This window comes from Lissotriton vulgaris, chromosome 6, assembly GCF_964263255.1.
Source record: "Lissotriton vulgaris chromosome 6, aLisVul1.2, whole genome shotgun sequence".
In the NCBI taxonomy this organism is placed as follows: Eukaryota; Metazoa; Chordata; class Amphibia; order Caudata; family Salamandridae; genus Lissotriton; species Lissotriton vulgaris.
In genome coordinates this window covers 1,397,940,975-1,397,961,977 of record NC_141694.1, presented here as the reverse complement: position 1 = coordinate 1,397,961,977, position 21,003 = coordinate 1,397,940,975, and positions in this window count along the sequence as shown.

Here is a 21,003-nt window from a genome sequence, read left to right as displayed (position 1 = left end):
TCGGTGCCCTTAAATATTCTGGAGTGAGTACAAGTTTTAAACCCTGCAGAGTATGCAAGCGCGCAGAGTGGTATTTGGCTGTGCTATTTTCTTAGCCTAAATGCATCCTTGCGACTACTTTTGGATGCGAGGGTACATTTTGCGCTAAAAAAAATAGCGGCAAATGCCCACTTCACGCCTTTGTGAAATTCTACAGAATCTGGCAGCATGTTAATGTAATTAGGCATGATTCTGCTGAATCAAACTCCACATGTTCCTCCCACCCCCCATGATACACACTGAACTCTGGTGTGAAAGGGAAGGTGATGTGGATGTTGACTTACCAAAATGCCAGAGGTAACAAAAGTGATGTCACTTTGGCCCTCCCTTGAAGTTACAGGAAGTGATGTCATATGACGATTAGGTAGGGTTGCCAATTGGCCGGCTTTTTATAATGTTGCAGCCCGTAAAAAAAATTAGGAAAATGACCAGTGGCGGCTTGGCGAAGGAGTGCTGCAGGGTGTCGGGGTGGGCAGGGTGGGGGGGCTAGTGGAGTCAGACATACGACAGACAGGAGTAAGGTAAGTAATTAAATAAATAAAACTATTTACCTTGCACGCGCTGCATCGCCGAGTTGGCGATGCAGCGCGCAAGGTAAATAGTTTTATTCATTTAATTACTTACCTTACACCTTTCCGTCGTATGTCGGACTCCACTACACCGCCACTTTGCCCCTTCTCCCGCCCCTCCCCGCCGCCCCGCAGCACTCCTCGGTGAGGCGCCAATAAAAATGACGTAAAGCCGATATTTTTTCTCCTCATCAATACTAACTTTAGATAGTAAATAGAAGAAAGCATGTTAAAATGTGTCCTACAGCTGCCTTAATGAACCCTGACTTATAATTAAAGTAAACAAAGGCAGAAAGGACATGTTTAAAATACAGATGATTTCCTACAAATTTTATTTAAATATCATGTTCGGGCCCTTGCAGAGTCTTATAAAGTAAACACATGGCTGTTACTTTCCTCTAGAAAAGGTGACAATCCTGCATTTAACCTGCTGCCACACTCCACACAGCTGTCTGTTTCCGAACCGTCGTTTTCATCTCTCATATCTCTTTATCGTCCATTCTGTCTCTTTTTCACCTTTTCTGTCTCAATATAATAACCATATCTCTCACCTCTCCTCCTCCCCATCTCTCTCAGTTGTCTCCCTTCTTTCAGCTGTCACTTTCTCACTTGTCCACCTTCCCATCTCTCTCAGTTGTCAGTCTAACCTGTCTCTTTCTTGTGCCTTTATCGTCTCTTTGTTATGCCTCTCTCTCACACCTGTGGTCTCTTCTCTGTGAGCTGTCTTTCTCATCATTGTTTCTATCACCTGTCCTAACTCTCTCCCTCACCCTCTGCCACCCTCTTTCTGTCTGAACGGAGTCTTTTTCAGTAGTCTTGCACCTGTCTCCCCACTCTCTCAGCTGCTACTTTATTACTTGTATTTCCTGTGCATCACTGTGCTGTATCATTCTAATACTCCTCACCTGCTGCCCTCAGTCTCACAGTTGTCTATCATCTGTTTCTATCATTTTTCTAACACCTATCGCTCCTGTTTCTGTCTCTCTTAACTATCTATTTCTCATCTATCACTATCTACATTCTATCTATCATACTGCGGCCTCTGTTACTGGTCTTCCCCTCTCCCTGCCTGTTTACCCCCAGACTTTTTGCTTTTTGGCTCCTGTTTTTGACCCTGTTTTTGTTGGTTTTAGGGCTCTGGGCACATTATCACTGCCATTCAGTGCTAAAGTGCATATACTCGCCATGTAAATTGTGTTTATGGATTAGTGATTCTATGATTGGCATATTTGATTTACTGTTAAGTCCCTAGTATAGTGCACTGTGTGTGCCCAGGGCCTGTAAATCAAATACTGCTAGAGGGCCTGCAGCACTATTTGTGCCACCCTCATGAGCAGCCTCTAAATATAACTCAGACCTGCCACTGCAGTGTCTGCGCAGCAGTTTGGCACTGCCATGTCGACCTGGCAAGTGCACTCACTTGCCTGGCCCTAAACTCCACTTTTCTTACATGTAAGACACCACTAAGGTAGGCCCACAGTAGCCCCAGGTGCAGGGTGCAGTGTATGTGAAAAGTAGGACATGTACTGAGGTGTGTGACATGTCCTGATTTTTTCCCATTTGGACAAGATAGAAATATGGAGTTTAGTATGCCTGAATTGAGAATATAAAAATGCATCTTATAGTAAAGATGATTTTTATATTGTGTGTTTGGAAATTCCACTTTTACAAAGTGGGTATTTTCTTGCTTAACCATCCTGCTTGCCTCTGCTGGTTTGTGGAGTGACTGTCTGGCTTTGACCTGACAGGGGCTGGGGATGCAAATTCTCTCAGACAGCCACTGGGAGGGGTAGTGGGTTGGTGATGTGTGTCCTTCCTTTCCTGAATGAGTCAGTGCTGGGCTGAATAGACATGGGCTGTATTCAGAGTAGTGGGAAGAATTTTACTAATACCTGAATAGGCCTGATCTGCATTGAGTGTGGTGGGAGGAGATTTCCTTTGCACCTGAATAGGCCCTGTCTCCCTTGCACAATGCTGTTTCCACCTCCTGCAGGGAAGCTGGACCAGAGAGGACAGAACTGGTTTGGGCTGAGCACAGACTGTCTTTGCCCAAAAGAACAAAGAGAAACTGAGTATAAATATTGGGGCCCAGACCCCAGAACTTTAGATCACTGCTGAACTAGGGAATCTGCCAGGAAGATGAGCTGGAAAAGCTAGCAGGAAGAACTGCCACTTTACTGCGTACTCTGCTGTGTTGGCCTGCTCCTGGCTGCTTCTGTTTTGGGCAGGGAAACAACTGGATTGTACTTTCATCATCCTGCTCTTAGAGTTTTCTCCAAGGGTTTGAAGTAGAGTTTGCCTCCTGTTGAAAGTCTCAGGAAGATAAAAGACGTGAGAGAACTTGCTGGAATCAAGGAAGCTGCCATGGAGAAGAGCTGGAAGAACTGCCAGGAGGAGTACTGCCCCTTTGCTGTGTTGGCCTGCAGTTGCTGCTTCTGCTTTGGGCAGTGAAAGGACTAGACTGTACTTTCTTTACTTGTGCTGAGTATCTCCAAGGGCTTGAAGTAGAGCTTGCCTTCTGTTCTTAAGTTGCAGGGACCGGAAAGACGTCACCGACCTCTGGGTACCGCCTCTGGAACCATGGTTTTAGTTGCCACAGAGGGGGGAATGCAACAGACTCTCTTGCTGGCTCTGTGTTCTAAAGGCACTGCAGAGGGCACCGTCCGCATCTCGCACTGCAACCCGGGTATCACCGACAACGACGACGGACGTGACCACCACGAGCCACTGCTTGCACCGTGATCTATGGCCACCACACTCTGCACCGCCACGCTTCACTTCGCCATCCTGGTTTTACCAATGCCATTGCTGCATGCTGACTGCAACCTCGGTGACCGCATCGTGGCTTGGGGGCACCACTTGTAAGTCCATAACGCACCACCCTGTGCCACACTGCAGTCCGGACTGACTGATACCAGCTCCCCGCAACGAGGTCTGTCGCCTGCACCGTGATCTGTCAGCACCGCATCGAGCACCACCTTTACTCTGCACCGAAGCCCTTTACTCTGCACCGAAGCCCATGTCTCACCAATCGCGCTGGACGACCGTCACTGAGCCGTTGCCTGCACTGGGACTTGAAGACACCGCACACTGCACCGCTCCGCTTTACATCGCAACGCGACGATTGCCTCGACCGGCCCACATCAATGAGTCAGCTGCAACACGAAGGCATGGTTTACAAGTCTGCTGACATCCCCGACCGACGCCATCAGACAAAACTGGTGAATTCTGTTTTCACTGCAGGAGTAGCCCTTGACTTTAAGGAACTATGGGGCATATTAGCAAGAGACGCTCTGCCTGGTCGCTAAGGTTTCAATCTGTGATTTCTAATTTAAATAGATAAATTAGCCAAGCTATTCTATTTGTATACATGAAAACAAATCATACAATATCATTGTTCTTTGCCCAAAATAAAATTGAATTTAAAGCACTTCTTGTATACAAACTGCTTAAACAAGAGTATTAAATGTAGGTGACATCCAGTTTGCCAACTCACTGTTATTACATGCCAGCAATATTTACATATTGTATAAAACATTTAGCATAACAAAAAATCCCAATGCACTTTGGGTTTTCAAGAAACCCTTCTTCAGGAGTGAAATTCAAATACGTGTTTATCACAAAATTGCGTGGTTCCGTTCCTTCAAGTGGGAACTACAACGTAAACAGGAAAAAGTACCATAACGTTATCCTGATAAGTCACCAATAGGAAGTACAAATTAGAGATCAATAGTAGGATTTGCACATGAAGAAAACCAGAAATGAAAATACCGGTGAGGAAAACGTAAAGTACCGGTGGAGAAAATGTGACTTCTACATCTCGTGATAAGGATAATCAAAAAGGTCTCCTAGTATATCCAAGTTGTTATGTTTGTGTGTGCAATTCCAGTACCGACAATAACACCACAGAGAGAAGAAACACTTGGTTTTGAAATAGCAAACTTTGAGAGAGATTGTTTCCTGACTGGCTTAAACATTTTGGCCTTTTGTTTGCAGTTATTTGTTTAAACTGCCCCTTGCACTGTTCTGCTTTTAATTAGGGGATGAGTCTGTATTTCAATAAAATGTTTCTTCTTTTCTTCGGTCTCATCACCCTATTTTAACTCACCACATGTTCTTTGTGTTTTGCACTGCACTATATTCCCTTGTTATCAACTATAGAGTCATTCATTTTCTATCGAAAGTGTTGGTGGATTTGATCCAGCCCATTACCGTTGGAATGGCAATAAGTCTCAATGATCAAGAGACACACCATCCCGATTTATGGATCACCCAATGAGAAGATTGATCATTTTGATATATTGATGGGAATCCATTTAAATGTTTTTTAATTCCAGTACCGCTCCATAAATACAAAGAAGCCTATTACGTGCAGAACAAATAATCCCATTGATTGAGCATGCCTGCTGAAAATGCTGAAAACAAACCGTGCGTTACTCACTATGCTGAGCTTGGGCAGGTGAGCTCTGTAGGTAAATGAACAAGCATAGTGTTAAAGACTGCCTCCATAAACCATTAAATATGCAACCAAAGCAACCTGCTTTGACTTACCAAATCCAATGCCAACTAGATTCTGGAGCCGTTAGTCCAATAATGGGAAGAAACAGATTTTGTCAAAATATTTGATGGAATGCCAATGTTTGCACACAACCGCCCCAAACATATCAGGGAACTTCTTAGAGGAAAAAATACACTCAAGAATACCACATTTAAGGGCATGCATAAAATGTGGGAATTGCCGTCAGTGTGGCAACATAATTACAGGCAACACATTTGCACACCCCAAGACAGGACACAAAATACCATTGAGACCCACATCAGACTGTAACACTGAGGGCGTTATATGCAACATTCAGTGTCCATGTGGGCTAGTTTATGTGGGGGGGACTTTGAGGAAAGTCAATAGTCGAATCATTGAGCATAAGAGCACAATTTGCAATAAACATTTGACATCGAGCCTAACCGCACACTGGGTGAATACACCACATACTATTCCACTAATCAGGTTTACGATACTAGAGAAGGTAGAAGAGATAGTGGGTAAAGACTATCACACATCACTGTCTCGTAGGGAGACATTTTGGAATAAATATTTAGGGACAACCATTCCTGGGGGTCTCATGACCAGAATGAAATGCTGTGTTTTCTTTGAAAATGACATATGTACGCATGTAGTATCCTCACATATACAGTGACATTCAAAGTAATCAGTTTGTACATGATTTGCACATGTTTCTCACCGGTCTCTAATTTCAATCTTCGGTTATTTTTGTACACCAATAATTGGCTTCTATAGCTTGCATCTTGTTTATGCTCCTCTATATTTCTATCCCTTTCGATAACACATACACCATAGTAATACGCCTATCACAGCAGTGTATTTTTTGATAAGTGGACATTGTATATCTCGAAAATGGAAACCGGTCACTATTTTTAGTGAGCACTGGATAAGATTCAGTTGGTGAAAACATACGGGCATAAGAATTGCAGAAACTTACACCAGAGAGCCACCCAAAGCTCTTTCTCAATAAAGTTTTTTGTGGCCACATAACGATGTGGATGGACGGGAGGCGTTTAAATTTGGTACGCGACGACGCATGGTTATGGCGTCTTGGCCTCACGGGGGTGACGGAGGAAAGTTGGCGGCCGTCTCTGAAGTTGCTTGGTGAGTGACAACTATCGTTCGATGAAGTACTTGAGAAGCGGCTTAACATGCTAGTGGTTGTTTTCTGGATCGTGCGAGACATGCACTTAATGAAGGGTCTTGTTGTTTGTTTCAGGACCCGGGCAGATTTTGAGGAGGTTAAGGTGAGCCCGCGTACATCGCTTGTCTGACTTTTTTACTGTGTTTACAGCAGTGACATATAGATTAAAGGCTATATGCTTCTACAGGCTTCATGTGAACACGTTTTGAAACTCGTGAAAGCACGCTTACCATTATTGGACTATCGGCTCCAGAATCTAGTTGGCATTGGATTTGGTAAGTCAAAGCAGGTTGATTTTATGCATATTTAATGGTTTATTGAGGCAGTCTTTAACACTACACTTGTTCATTTACCTATAGAGCTCACCGGCCCAAGCTCAGCATAGTGAGTAACGCACGGTTTGTTTTTAGCATTTTCAGCAGGCATGCTCAATCACTAGGATTATTTGTTCCGCACATGATAGGTTTCTTTGTATTTATGGAGCAGTACTGGAATTGCACACACAAACATAACAGCTTGGATATACAAGGAGACCTTTTTTAATTATCCTTATCATGAGGTGTAGCAGTCACATTTTCTTCACCGGTACTTTACGTTTTCCTCACCGGTATTTTAATTTCTGGTTTTCTTCATGTGCAAATCCTACTATCAATCTGTAATTTGTACTTCCTATAGGTGATTTATCAGGATAACGTTATGGAACTTTTTCCTGTTTACGTTGTAGAGCCCACCTGAAGGAACGGAACCACGCAATTTTGTGATAAACACATATTTGAATTTCACCCCTGAAGAAGGGTTTTTTGAAAACCCGAAATGCATTGGGCTTTTTTGTTATGTTAAATGTTTTATACAATATGTAAATATTGCTGCCATGTAATAACAGTGAATTGGCAACTGGATGTCACTTACATTTAATACTCTTGTTTAAGCAGTATTGTATACAAGAAGTGCTTTAAATACAATTTTATTTTGGTTAAAGAACAATGGTATTGTATGATGTGTTTTCATGGATACAAATAGAATAGCTTGGCTAATATATCTATTTAAATTAGAAATCACAAATTGAAATTTTAGGGACCAGGCATAGCATCTCAAAGACCTGGGTGATCCCAGGTCTCGACAGTGTGACTGATATTTCAGGGGTTCGGGCAGTACCCCCCATTGAGGCAGCACGCCAATTTCGTTTATAGTATTGAAAAAACATTCAAGATTTTTCTGTAAACTTTAATTAATTAGGTGTGCAGGTCTACGGAATCACAGAGTGTTTTAGCAAGACCCTCGTTAAAATGATTGCCATTTTAGTGGCAGGAAACTGCAGCTAAAACGGCGATAATGGACTTGCTAATATGAGTTATATAATTAAATAGAAGCCCAGGTTAGATGTCCTGCACATCTAACCTGGGCTTCTATTGGAATTCTATAGCGCATATTAGCAAGCCCATTATCGCCGTTTTAGCGGCGGTTTCCTGCCGCTAAAATGCGATAATTTTAATGAGGTTCTTGCTAATACGCCCCTATTTTTTTTAAGTACTCTTAAAAAAGTGCTTATTTTTAAGTAACTGTATGTTGGATTTTTATCATTTTGGTCTTGTTTTAAAATATATAAAGTATTGGATATTTTTCTAAACTGTTGTGGTGTCAGTATGAAGTGTTTTCCCTGTATTACTGTTGGTTATATGAAAATGCTTTACACACTGCCTCTGAGATAAGCCTGACTGCTCGTGCCAAGGTACCAAGGCGGTGATCAGGGGTTATTTTAGGAGTGTAACTCTCTTACCCTGACTAGGAAGAATGGTCCCTACTTGGGCAAAGGTGCAAACCATTGCCAATTGGAGACCCCCATCTCTAACACTTACTCTTCACTGTCTCTTTGTCACCACAGATGCGCCGGACAAGAGACAGGGGTAGATACTTAGAAGGAGAAGCGCCTGGTGAAGGGCTTCCTCCTCTGTTACCTCGCCATATATATTTTTTAAATAATCACTGTACTTGTTTAAACGCACCGCTTTTAATCTGTTTCACCTGCTTTTAAAAACTGTCACAGCCACTTATTTCCACCTACCGCATCTTGTGCACTAGGTCCCCGGTCCACCGCCAATTCTTCGGTTTGTGGGGAGGGACCAAAATGTGCCATAAGAAGTGACTACGACTTCCGCTTCTCTCTTCCAATCAGCTGCTCCCAGCTGATCCCCCACACCTGCCAAAAACCAATGCCTCTCATTCCGCGCAGAGGACACGCCACTTGCGTGCCTTCAGGCAAGCCCATCTGCACCCGTCCACGGCTGGCCGGGGCCAGAGGCCATGACCCCGGCTCGTCACTCCATCCATGTAAGGAGCTACAGCCCGAACTGTCTACTCAAACTAAGAGGAAAGGCTGCAGCCTCATGTCTCTCCTCATGGAACCCGACAGAGCAGGGCTCAATCTGCCCACACTGCGGATTTCAGCCTCACCCTGAACTCCCAATTAAAAACCCACAGCGAAGTATGTTTCTCCTGAACTGCAGATCACTCCATAAACACACTACAGAGATCTCCCTACTCCCAGAAGATTTAAAACCAGATGTCCTTTTTCTGAGAGAAACCTGGCTCCATCTCAAGTCAGAACCTGATATCCTCCAGGCCCTACCTGGGGGATACCAAATCCTATGTGAAGATTGCCCAACCGGAAGAGGGGGTGGCCTAGCAGTCATTTATAAAGACTGCTATGGTTGCCGCAGCTCCCCCAACCCAATTCCTAAATGCGAAAGCCTCTCCTTGTCCCTAGACTTCTCCCCCACTAGCACTTTCTAGGGGATGCTAATATAGCGCCCACACTGGACCCTAAGACAATTTCTCAATGCCCTGCCCCCCACTATAGCCAACCTAGCATGCAACTCGTCAAATTTCATGCTCCTAGGGGATTTTAATATTCATTTTGATGACACCACAAACCACACTGCCCTAGAAATAAACACCAGCCTTGCGGCGTTAAATTTCAACAACTCGTGATGAAACCAACCCACTCCAAGAGACATCTTCTTGATCCCATTTTTAGCAACTCTGCAGATTTCCTGGAGGGAAATCCCTCCCCCCTACCTTGGACGGATCACTTCCTGATTTCTGTCTCCTGGGTTACCCCACATACCCACCCCTCCTCCTCTATAGTTACTCAGAGGGAACGCAACTGGTCAAAACTCCCCCAGGCCGAATGGGTAACGATTCTTGAAACTTCCAGACCATTAGGCAACTCTGACCCCATCCTTGCCAACGAGAACTATGATAGATGGATCACAAACTCACTAGACTTGGTACTCCCCATAAAACTCACCGAATCTAAACGCAGTACCAGGACTGCTCTCTGGTACACCCAGGACCTACGAGATATGAAACGCCAATGCAAAAAACTGGAAAGGAAGTGGTGTTTGGACTACTCATCCCTCAGAAAAACCACATACAGAGCCGCAATAAAAACCGATACAAATTAAATCAGAACCACGCAAGCGGCCTTTTTAAAACAAATAGATTAATGCAGCTGCCTGCAAACTTAAGGAAATATATCGAATCGCAAAAACCCTGCTTAAACTCCCAGAAAAAACCCAAAATCCCCTTAATGCCCAACCCTGTTGTAACGATCTGGCAGAATTCTTTCACAATAAAATTCAAACTATTCCTCTTTTACCCACACTCAGATTCCCATCCCACCCATCAAACCTCCTGACGAGGGGTCCACCCCCCAGCAATACTCGAAAACCTTACCCTTCTTGATTCCACCACACTACAATCCATTATGCTCCAGGTGAAATCCTGTTCCCCTAACGACCCAGCACCCCCGCGCACTCTGCTGACTGTTACCTCGCACATCCATATCACCATTCTGATTTGATCAATGCTTCTCTAGCCACTGGGATCGTCCTACCCCCCTGGAAACGGCCATGGTCAAGGCACTCCTAAAAAAAAAAAAACCCAGGGAACTACAGACCAATCTCCCTACTACCCTTGATAAGCAAGATCTCTGAGAAACACTCCATCCAACAAGTCACTGACGGAGTTCCTAGAGGCCAACCAACTGCTCGACCCCTCCCAGACAAGATTCCGACCCATGCATGGAAATGAGACTGCCCTCATTGCTGGGACAGAGGAGGCAAGTAAGGTCATGGATCAAGGAGGCACCACAGCTATTATCCTCCTTGACCTAAGTGCCGCCTTCGACACTGTATATCACAACATCTTACTGCACAGTCTCACCAATCTAGGAGTCTCAACGAAAGCACTCACATGGTTCGAGTCATTCCTGTCTGATCGCTCATTCCATGTCTTTGAGGGTGAAATCACCTCCCCCAGCAAGCCTCTTGGTTGTGGTGTGCCGCAGGACTCTTCATTGAGCCTTACGCTCTTTAATATTTACATGAGCCCCCTAGCTGAGATTGTCCGCCCCTTCGGGATACAAATCATCACCTATGCGGACGATACTCAGCTAGTGGTGCCCCTAAACCAACTTCACACCAAGCCCAACAATCTGAGGGATTGCCTCGATGCAGTGACCTCATGGATGACATTGTCTTGTCTCCAACTAAACGGAGACAAGACCGAGCTGATGCTCGTAGGTAATTCCATTAATTCTACTTTTGACTCCCTGTGGCCCTCTTGCTTTGGCCCTGCCCCCATACCCAAGGACACTATCAAGAGCCTGTTTTCACAAAGACAAATACAAATATAGACTCCAATTAGTACTATATTGACAAGTTTTTCAGTACCCAGCCGGGCCTGAAATTTTATTTCAAATATAAGCAAATTTTAAAAGACCATCAAGGAGGTCTGATGTGACATTTGATAGGGTACAAGCCTGTACCTATCCAAAAGAACACTCAAAAGAATTCAAGAGTAGGAAGAGAGCAAGAAAAGAGGGTAAAGAATATCAGGCAAAAAGAACAACAGAGCCAATTGTCCCTTGCATCAATAGCATATTAGCAAGGCAAGTTCAGACAACCAATTCATGTAATAGTATATACACAATGGGAGAGTTACAGAATCGAAGTAAGTGTCGACGGCGTTTCGATCCCCGGCTCCTAGTGAACTGGGATCATCATCAGGACTTAAACAGTGTATTGGGCTGATACCTCGGTGTCTTATTCCGGTGTCTTTTTCCGGATACGATTTAGTTTGCTGCCATAAATTCCTATCCCGCATTATCGTGAAGTGTTGCACTGCCATTGCGCACACCGCCTGGAAGCTTACTCGGATCGCGAGTTAAGGAGTATTAACTCCCAGCTAAGATATTCTAAGTGTATACGCCTAAGAGGGTTGAATATACACTTCACATCCAATATTCTCGATTTTAACACGAGATAGGAATTTATGGCAGCAAACTAAATCGTATCCGGAATAAGACACCGAGGTATCAGCCCTCCATCCGACTATTTCCTCTAAACAATCTGGAGGCTGCTGTAGATTGCTCTGGAAGGTTTTTTGAAAAAGCACATACAGGCAATACACTGTTTAAGTCCTGATGATGATCCCAGTTCACTAGGAGCCGGGGATCGAAACGCCGTCGACACTTACTTCGATTCTGTAACTCTCCCATTGTGTATATACTGTTACATGAATTGGTTGTCTGAACTTGCCTTGCTAATATGCTATTGATGCAAGGGACAATTGGCTCCGTTGTTCTTTTTGCCTGATATTCTTTACCCTCTTTTCTTGCTCTCTTCCTACTCTTGAATTCTTGTGAGTGTTCTTTTGGATAGGTACAGGCTTGTACCCTATCAAATGTCACATCAGACCTCCTTGATGGTCTTTTAAAATTTGCTTATATTTGAAATAAAATTTCAGGCCCGGCTGGGTACTGAAAAACTTGTCAATATAGTACTAATTGGAGTCTATATTTGTATTTGTCTTTGTGAAAACTTAATCCTATGGACCACTGTTTTTCATAATAATTGACTGCCCAAGGTCCCTAGGTACTAATTGGGTTCCCCTTGTTTTTTGAAAATATAAACTATCAAGAGCCTGGGCATCTGGCTGGATAAATCTTTCAATTTCAACCATCAAGCAGCGAAACTTTCGGCCACCAGCTTCGGCATACTCAAGCTTACCCGAAGATCCTTCCATTTCTACCCCTCAAGGCCAGGCAAAATATTATTCAGGGTCCCATTCTGTCCCACTTGGACTTTGGGAATGCTCTCTACCTAGGGACCCCCCAGGCTACCCTAAGTAAGCTCCAGGTCACCCAGAACTGTGCAGCGCGAACCCTCCTCCCGATCCCTCGTCGCCTCCCGGTCAAAACCTCCCTTTACCGCATATTAAAACCTAGGTCGAAAACAATAATTGGTTCATTCAGCGAGGTAAACAATTATGAGAAGAACTGTAGGAGCCAGCCTATTACTTGTGGATAGATGTAGGCCTCCCTTCCTTTAGCAAGGAAGGGAGGCAACAGCATCTATATACTCTGACTTTTTCAGGGGCAAAGGGGGTCAAAAATGTGTCACCCTCTGTAGATGGTGGCCTTCCAATTTCCAACAGATTTATATCAAATGAGCACCCATGCTGGTCGATGGAGTGGTCGAACTCACTTGAGCTACAGAAAGAGATAGGATGCCACAGAATTGAAGTACTTGGTGCTAGTGATACTTCCCCGTGAATTAAGATAAACATGCAAAGAAATTCTACATCCGCTTAAGCTACGAGCAACATTGCTCCTTCACAAAGTTGATATAAATCTGTTTCAATATCACCCTGAGAATGCGAACCGATGGAGATCACTAATTCCCATCAGAATACATCAATACCCATTAATAAGAAGCCCTGATGAGAACCCCAGTACTACAAGCCTGGGCCTTGAAATGTGTTGGCATCCTTAAACACGGAGGAACTCTGAACAAAGATGCTTTACTGTTTGAGGGAAATGAACTGAAAATTATCCCCTGTCTGTATGCATACATTTGTTCCCTGTGTTAGGAATTCCCTTGAGCTTGATACACTTGGTAGTTCCAAGGCATACCTATTTGTTAAATCAAATGGTGTTAAAACACGTTTTTGGAATCATTGTACTTAGTGGTGTCACATTTCACTGTTTGTATATGAATGTTTTCTGTGAATTCTTGAATGTATTGTTTGTATATGTTATTTGAAAATTAAGTGTTTTTCTTCTTTTCATACATTTGAATCTCTTTAAAAAAACACGAAAATAATTCTAAGTGGAAAGGTTAAATAAATAACCTAATCAAACAGAAAAGGTTGTTGTTTGATTGATGCTGTCAAGCCTCCTTTCTAGCGCCTTGGGACACTGCACCGGACAATACAGAGGATGCTCTTGCCAAATATAATTTCGTTGTTTCCAGCGCCATCGACCAACGTGCACCACCAAAATCACTTCCTAACCTCCCTAAGACTCCTCAGACTGCTTGGTTCTCTCCCCAGCTCCTAGCCCATAAACAACTTTGTAGAAAACACGAAAGACCCTGGCGCAGTACCCATGACAAGAGGGATAAGGACCGATTCATGGTCACTCTGTCCGGCTATCACAAAAATATAAAGGCTGCATGTAAAGCTCATATTGCTTCTCAATTAGACCAGTCTAGCAATGCTCCTAAAATCCTTTACCGCATCCTTCAGTCCATTATTAACCCTAAGGCCTGCGATAATCCAGAGGTCCTCTCGCAAACGCTCTGCAATGACATCACACAATATCTCTCATGGAAAATAGAGCTCTTCTACAATAAAATTGTCTCATTAGGGAGCCAGCCCTCGTCACCATGGCTTTTGATCAGCCAGTACAGGCAAACTCCCAGTTGATAGAGAGCTTTCCCCCTGTGGCCTTGGCAGATGGAGAAACATTGCTTTGCGCTGGAAATTAGGCTCCCCCTGGATACCATCCCAGACAAAGTTGCCACCTCTCTAGCCTGTCAACTGTCTCCCTCCATCAAGTGTGTTCACCACCCTGCACATGCTACGAAAGATCTTCCGGTAGATCCCCACCGAAACCAGGAAGACGGTCACCCAGGCCCTCGTCACCAGCTGACTGGACTACTGGAACACCCTCTACGCGGGAACCACAGCCAAAATACATAAAAGACTCCAGCGCATACAGAACGCCTCCGCACGACTCATCCTGGACATCCCCCGCCACGACCACATCTCTACCCACCCGAGAGACCTGCACCGGCTCCCCGTCAGCAAGAGAATCACGTTCTGACTCCTCACCCACGCACACAAGGCTTTCCACAACCTGGGCCCCAAGTACCTCAACAACCGCCTCACATTCTACACACCCACCCGCCAGTTCCGCTCGACCAGACTCGCCCTCGCAACCGTCCCAGGCACTCGCAGAGCCACCACCGGAGGAAGATCCTTCTACACACCCACCCGCCAGTTCCGCTCGACCAGACTCGCCCTCGCAACCGTCCCACGCACTCGCAGAGCCACCACCGGAGGAAGATCCTTCTCCTACCTTGCGGCCAAGACATGGAACTCCCTCCCCATCCACCTACGGCTGACCCAGGACCACCTCTCCTTCAGGAAACAACTCAAAACCTGGCTATTCGAGCAGTAGCGGACCCCCCCGCTCCCAGTACCTTGAGACCCTAGCGGGTGAGTAGGGCGCTTTATAAATTTGCCTGATAGATGATTGATTGATTGAATATCTCTTTGAGATAGGGTTCATGTTCCTTCAGATTGGAAAGCAGCTCAAGTTATGTCCATCAGTAAGAACACCAAGGCTCCTTTGATGGATTTCTCTAATCTCCGCCCCATCTCGCCTCTTCCTTTCCTGAGCAAACTGTTGGAAAAGCACATTAACAAACATCTATCCAACCATGTCGAATTCATTGGTAGCTTAGATCCTTCCCGGTCCGGCACCAGGCCCAAATACAGCAAAGAATCAACCCTGCTAGCGGTCACAGATAACATCAGGATGACCCTAGACAGGGGCCAATCTACGATTCTGGCGCTGTTGGACCTTTCTGCCGTGATCGACACGGTTTCCCATGAGATATTGCTCAGGAGGTTGAGGAAGATGGGACTTAGAGATTCTGCTTTCCAGTGGATGACGAGTTTTCTATTTTCTCGCTCTCAGACCATCAATCTTGGCCCGTATCGTTCGGCATCTAGAAACTGACCAAGGGAGTGCCCCAGGGCTCCTGTCTGAGCCCCAATTTGTTTAATAGCTATGTTGCTCCCTTGGCCAACCTTCTTAGAACTTGTGAGTTTATCCTAATGTCTTACGCCGATGATACACAGCTGCTTTTCCCTTTTGATAAATTTACTCCATCGGTACAGCCGGCGTTCTCCTCTGATATGAGAGCTTTCTCAAATTGGATGAGGAGTAACTTCCTCCAATATAATGTTGAGAAGACAGAGATCTTGCTCTTTGGAGATGCACCCCTATTATGGAACCCCGAATGGTGGCCGGTGGACCTTGGTTTTCCCCACGCCCCAAAGCCCCTTGTTAAGAACATGGGTGTTCGTCTGGACCAAGTTCTTACTCTGAAGGAGCACGCCACTCAGACAGCTGGCTTCTGGTTCCATACGCTGGGCTTACTATGCCGAGTCTTTCCCTTGGTTCCCGATTCAACTCAGAAGACCCTGACTCAGGCACTCATACTAAGCCGTCTGGACTACTGCAATGGCCTTCTGGTCTCTGCTAATGAGTCTTCGCTCAACAGATTGCAGGGAGAGCAGAACACCGCAGCGCGATTGGTCCTCAATGCCCCTTCCAGGACTGCCTCACACCCTCTTCTTTGTCAGCTTCATTGGCTTCCAATACGTGAACAGTTAAGTTCAAAGTTTGCTGCACCATTCATAAGGCCCTCTTTAATCTCGGCCCTGTCTATCTTTCTGAGAAATGTACACCATACCTGCCTTCTAGGCCCCTTTGCTCTGGATCTAAGTCTCTTCTTGTGGTCCCCCGAGTTAGGAAAGCCAGGCTGGGAGGGAAGGTTATTTCCCACCTGGGCCCTCTCTATTGGAACAAGCTCCCTCTGCATCTGAGACAATGCTCTGACCACTTACAATTCAGAAAGCAGCTTAAGACTATTCTTTTCAGTCTCTGAATATGCTGATAAAGCTTGCTTTTCCCGCTGCCCATCCGAAGCGCAGAGATAACCCCCTCTGGGGGTCGATTCAGGCGCTATATAAATAAATAAAATAAATAAATAAAACTAAGAGATAGCGCGCACGTTGTGAAGGAGTCAGGTTCCCCTTCCCATTCCATTCCCTTCCCAATTGCGAATGGGTTACCACTAACTTGAAGTTGGTGGTAAAATACAAAAGTTTTGGGACCGCATTCATGGTCACAAAATATTCATACATACCGCTGCGATTCGCTATTTGGAAGGGACGCTTTAAACACGCCCCTCCTGAATACCGAATCCCAAACCCATTTTGTGATTCAGTAACAGGTTACCAAATTGCAAAATAGGGTTTGATACGTATGAAAAGTCATTTTTGCTTTACAAACGGGCTGATTCTGCAAATCGGCCTGTTTTTGCGAATGCAAAATAGGATCATACATGTGCCCCATGTTGTTTTACTTAGGGATGCGTTGCAGGGAAATACAATACACATTTGGGGTATAGGTGTGCTATATTTTTCTATTTGTCAATAGCAAAGGCATTAATTCATAAGAATTAGATGAAAAAGCCCCTCGGGGCACCAATAGGCACCTACATCATCAAAACTAGTTTTATTACTATGTAAAGTGCTAACTTGACCCATGGGACTAAAGAGAACGGTAACACTGTTCGCTTATGTTTGTTGCAGAAATTACTAGGCTTTTTCATGATTTGATTTAGTAGTGTACTTTTCTTTGTCCACCATTCAATACAATAAAAACATCCTTTATTAGACCAATATAGACCATAAAAGCACATTAATATTATTATACATTTAAAAAAAAAAATCAAACTAAATGCATAGTCGCCTAAAAGAGCCATACATACAAATGTATCCCCATTTAGTATAAAGAGCAACAATCTAAAACAACTTGTGCATACTGCAAATTAAGACTAAGCATACACAACACTTTATAAATCACATAAGAGCAAACATATCAGTGCAGGGACCACAACAGTTCATCGGATTCAATGCTGCTAATGAGAAAGTAACCACTGCCACCCTTGCTTAGGACCAAGTGTGTGTCCTGCCTGAAGCTCTGAGTTTTTTCCCCCTGAAGTGCCCTTTGTGCCTGCTCATTGGCCACTCACCATCCTGGCACTGTGCTCCCAATAATCTAATGCTTCCTGTCTTTTAGGCCTTGCCTGGTAACTGTTTGTTCCCCGGGTGTCCTCATCAATGTCCTTCATGCCTGTTGCCTCGCCCAAGTAGACCCTGAAATTTCTTTATGCCAGCTTGCTATGGCAAACTATTTTTTTAAGGAGGAGACCTGTTTGGGGTTCTTACTTTGTGTATGTCGAGGACTACAATTTGTTTCTGCATACTCCCTGTGCTCAGCAGTCTCCCTCGATAACCGACAGCTGTCTGACTGAGCCCTCTCAAAGTGCAACGCTACCCTCCATTGCCTAACACAATGCACCCTGAGCTGAAAACATTAGTGGGCCTTACTCCGCTTCATCACGAGTGCAAGTTGCAAACAAATCACACTCTTAATGAAGATGCATAAGCTCGCCGAATCAGGCTGCATGCCTACTTTGCTACATTCCATTACTTGGGGGAGGAGTCAGATGCCCATCGTAATTGTCAGCACCCACAGTAGCCCTACGTAATGCAAAGTTCCTTTGTATGCCTTCAACCTCCCTCACCTACATCAGCTCCTGCCCCTGAGAAGAGCATTATTGTCATGTGCATGGAGTGTGGCTGTCACGAGTGTGACACTCCGTAACAGCTCGTGACTGTCCCGCTCTGATCAGTGTTGCAATTCTTCAAATGTTATGGAAGGTTTGGAGGTGGGATGTTTTACAGTTGTGATTCATTCTACTGGTAACTTACGGATGGATCAGATGTTCTTCTCCGGAATAAACCTTCTTGAAGTATCCGTCTTTCCCTGCTTCTTCATTATTCTTACGGATACACTTCCCTACAATTATGGAGCAGTCTCAGTGTGCACCAAGCACCGGCAAGAATAATAAGCTCTATACAATGTAAATAAACTGGACCACGCTCCCTTCTGTGTAGTGCCCAGGCAGTAAACGGAGAGGCTTCAATGTGCTCAGAATCTCTGCCTCAGCTGGTTTGATCAGCTTGTCCTGTAGCAGGAACCCCGTTCATAATAAGCAGATCAAACCTCTGCAATCTTGTATGCCTTTTGCCAATAAACCAATAAAGCCTTTACAAAATCTTAAGTCTTTTTGTTTTTAAGTTTATCATAATTTTAAATAGTGGTAATTAAAATGCACTTTCTCCATCTCATTGTTGATATAGAAATCGTAAGTGTGCGTTAAACAAGTTGCATGTTTAAAATAAATACTTTTCTCAGTTCCTGCATCTATAAATGGTCCCCACAAACTATGTTTCTCAATGGGTTAAAATTTGAGAAGCTGATGTGCCTGACACTTGTTGATGAAGTGCCCAGGAGCTAGGTGTTGCATGCTCATTTCAAAGACATCCATTGAAACAACTTAACATTAGCTTTAAGCTTTATTCAGCACTGGCCTTTTCAATTGCACATAAACTGGAAAGCATTGTGCATACAGTTATAAAATTGCAAATATCTAGAAAAATGCAGCCTGCAAAACAATATACAACTCCTGTCAATCGGGCGCCTAACAAGAATTATCACAGTGAAAATCTCCTGGGTTTGTCAGAACAGGTAGCCAATATCAAGACCCTTTCTTACTACGATAATCTTTTTTTAACGGTGAAAATGGTGTTCCACACAGAGAAACACTTCACCCCTATATCCATAACAACCTTGAGGGTGCTCCATATCTATCCTACCCAAGAAAGACCTTCACTCCTGCCCTTGCGAGGAGCACATTCCAATACCTTTTTAGGGTCTTTAGGGGGTCAGAAAATTTTATCAATACTCACCAGTGGCGGTGCGTCCATTGGGGGCGTTGGGGCATTGCCCCACTAGCCTGGACAACTGCCGACCGCACTGTAGTTGAATAAATAACTATTTGTATTTTATTTATTTAAAATTAGAAAAAGAATCGTAGCCAAGCGCACTAAGGCCCCGGGAAAAGCCCGACAGGATCGGGACTGCATTAGGAAAGTGGGCTGATGGCATGGGGGGCGGGGCTGCATCAGAGAGTGACATCCAGGCAGGCAGGCAGCGCACAGGCAGAGGGGTGACTGACTAATCTCAGTCTGCGCATGCAAAATGCCGGAGTAGTCTAGATTTCGACTGGCCCGCGCATGCGCACATTTGAGACCTCCCCCCCTCTACCAGTAGTGTTGACATAGGCATGGAACCGGGACCCCGGGTCTCAAAATGGGCAGATAGCAGTCTGCTCTTAGCCAATCCTGGCGCAGTGGCGCTGCTAACGCCGCGCCAGGATTGGCTACTCCAGCAGGATGGTGCCACGCGTGGGTGTTGGCTGCTCTGAGCCATTGTCGTCGGTGATTGGTCATACTGCGCGTGCTGGAATCATGCCACGACAACAACAACTAGTAAGTAAAAGTGGAAGTGATCTTCATGATGAGTCATACTAGTGAGAGTCAGTGGGCGCGTGACTTTTGTTGTCGGACTCGTCGTGACCAGACGTGTGTGTATGTCACTGGTGTCTGCCACTGGACTCGGACCGCCTGCCTGGACCTACCATGTGACATCGAGACCGCATCCCCCCACCCACGTAAGTTATGACCACCAACCAATGAATTACCATATTGAGTTTATTTGATGAGTGATGATTTTATGTGTGTCTATTTTAATTTATAAGCACGACGAGACGAATAAGTGACTTGACACTTGATCAGAATCACCCGTAATGTGTGCGCGCGCTAGAAGTGAGGCCCGTGAATAGAGCTGAGCTGCCTGGAATTAGCCTGAGGCTTCTGCTCCGCGGTGTGTGCCTGCCTGCCATCGATCTGCCCACCTCCCCCAGCCTCTCCTGCTCGAAACCTCTTAGAGGAGCCCCACCTCCACCCTCGACTGCTGCAGGCATCTTGTACCCCAGTCCTTACATGTGTTGATGTAAAGACGCTCTAACACATTTGGGACGAGTTTGCGCCATATAAAAAAAACTGCAAAGGACTCCGTTGGAGAACTTATCAAGCGCCCACAGTAAAGAATGATGCTACGACTGCAAATCAGGCGCTATCAAATACATCATGCCTGGGGTCCGATCAGGCCTTTTAGAACCCACAGTCTGGGGTCATCTGCCTTCTACACCCCTGTAATAGGGCCTAGTAGCATAGAAGATCATCAGCAGCCGGCGCCTGGCATAGAACAGAGTCTAACACAGAACCAACCCCCTCCCCCAGGGCCTAAGTCTATAAGACTGCACAGAACCCAGAGCCTGCCATCAAAACCCAGAGCCAGGGGTAGAACAGGCTCTGAATCCAGGGCCTGGGATTGGAGAGACCTCCCTGCACCCACCACCCTGCTTAGAACAGACCCCAGCACCCATACGGTGCCTGAGATAGACGAGACCCTCAGGGCGTGGGATGAAACAAACAGGCCTCCTGCTGCCCACACCCAGAGCCCAGTACTAAACAGACCCCTCACCCTCGCCTGGATAGAAGAAACAAGCAGGAAGATCAGACTTAGTCAAGTCAAATCAAGTCATAGAATTTATATAGCGCACTACATACCCAGA